The sequence below is a fragment of the Saccopteryx leptura genome, chromosome 11 (assembly GCF_036850995.1).
Source record: "Saccopteryx leptura isolate mSacLep1 chromosome 11, mSacLep1_pri_phased_curated, whole genome shotgun sequence".
NCBI lineage: Eukaryota > Metazoa > Chordata > Mammalia > Chiroptera > Emballonuridae > Saccopteryx > Saccopteryx leptura.
Window position 1 is genome coordinate 37,421,212 of NC_089513.1, and position 2,157 is coordinate 37,423,368.

At 29.3% G+C, this 2,157-nt stretch overlaps 1 pseudogene; it reads left to right on the top strand.

Moving 5' to 3' along the window:
* Positions 1-610: 610 nt before the first annotated feature.
* On the top strand, positions 611-770 carry LOC136383595 (small nucleolar RNA U3; annotated as a pseudogene).
* Positions 771-2,157: the final 1,387 nt, after the last annotated feature.

The window sequence follows — 2,157 nt, forward strand, 5'->3', positions numbered from 1 at the left end:
CATGTTTTACTGAACTACTTTCCAATATGAAATATTTTCTATCATTCCCATGCCTATTTACACATATACTCAGAATATGTTATACATACAGATTATGTATACATTATAATATTTTACAAGAGGTATACATGTTCAAAAAATACTTTAAAAATATAAACACTATAAGATTTTTTTAAAATCCTAAATGCAATCACAGAAACATTACAACTATTAACATTTTTATTTTTGATAGTTTGTTTTTCCCCAGAGAATACAAAACAGGCATCAAAATGCACAACTGAAGAATTATATTTTAAAAGAAAATTTAATTAATCTAAATTAGTTTAATAGATACTCATATATAAATTGGTAATATTCTTGAGGCTAATGTAGCCTGAGCAAATAAAGTTATCAGAATTATTTTTGTTTACATGGTTGATAGGAAAATACCAAACTTTCTGTTTATCAAATTGCTATATTTTAACAGAGCTAAATGCCTATGTAGAGCAATCGATGAGTTTATTGTTAAATTAAATTATAATAAAATCACAGAATTAAAAAGAGTTAAAAGCATGAAGAAATCCAAATATTGGCCTTGGAATATGATTTTGTATATTGATTTAAAAATAGAAAGACTATACTTTCAGGGATCATTTCTATAGTTTGCTACTAGAGAAGTTTCTCTGATTGTGTAGAGTACCCGAAACCACGAGGAGGAGTTGCAGTGTTCTCTTCTGAGCGTGAAGCTGGCTCTCGGTATTGCTTATATAAAAATAGAATGTTATATGTGTTTTAAGTGATCATTAATTTTACATGAATTATTCATTTTTCTTTAAAATTACAATCCATCTCTATACTGCATATCTTCATACTCTATTCCTTCTTTACCCAAACCTCTCAAAACTCTCATTCCCAACTCATTCTTAAAATACCTTCTGTGAAAAAATAGGTCTCCTACTGATAAAAAACTTAATTGTTTTTTAAATATCAATTATATTTGCATTCCTATTCTCATATACTGGTATAAACAATTTTCATAGCATAAAATGGCAAGCCATGAAATTTTGGCCTATTATTATGTTACACTTTCTATTTTCAGTCATTTCCTGGGTAATCCTCTTAAACAACTGTACTGAGCTTCTCCTGTGCTTATTTCTACAAGGCATGGCCTCTTTAAACTCAAAATCTTATCTACCTTTGTCATTCTCAGAAATAAAAACTCTGTTCACTGAGTCAATTTTACCCTTTTCTCCTTAACGTATCTATACTTTTCTATATCTATATATCTATATTTACCTATATATCATCTATATCTATATACATCTATATCTATCTATATCATCTATCTAATCATCTGTATATACCTCTATATCTATCTAGATAGAGAGATGAATAGATATATACTATAGATAGTCATCCTTTATTTGTCTAGAAACAGCATGTCTTCGCCTTCAAATTGCCTCTTCCACAAGATTCTATTGATTAAAGAAGACCAAGTCTATCCCTGACAAAAAAGGGGACCATGACAAGATGGCAAATAAGGCTGAAGAACCCAGGTGTGCTCAGAAGTGAATCCAAAAGGAAATCTGATTTTTTTAATGTTAACTGGGAAAGAGATGTTTGGCTGTTTTGCCTTGTTTATGGTGAGAAATTTTAAGGATCATGAGACACAAATCTTGCTAACAGAGCCACATTTTTTTTTTTAGTCCTGTTTGACTGGCATGATTAAATCTCTATCCATTAGGTCTTCTCTCCATTCTCCCCATTATTTTTATTATCATTTAATTATCTTACTTTATAGTGAAATCTTTGTTTCTCTCTTTAATGTAATACTCTGTCTCCATGGCATATAAGCAATATTGGCTACTTCTGTAGCCTGCAAAAATTCATTTGACACCAATGTTCCTTCACTGTACTGATTTATGTTTCTCTTTATTCTATTAATCAATACCAATGGCTTTATTTGCAACTTTATTTTGAATACATAAATGCATAAGTAAATGCATACATGAAGGTCACTGGTGAAACTATAATCTTTCAAAGAAACTGAATTATATTGATTTTTAATTTTATGCAGTTTGTGAATATCTTAACCACCCTTTCTTGACCTTATTTGATAATCTTCCCCATCTATTGTTAAACCTTAAAAATTGGCAAATAGTTATAAAGTGATATTGT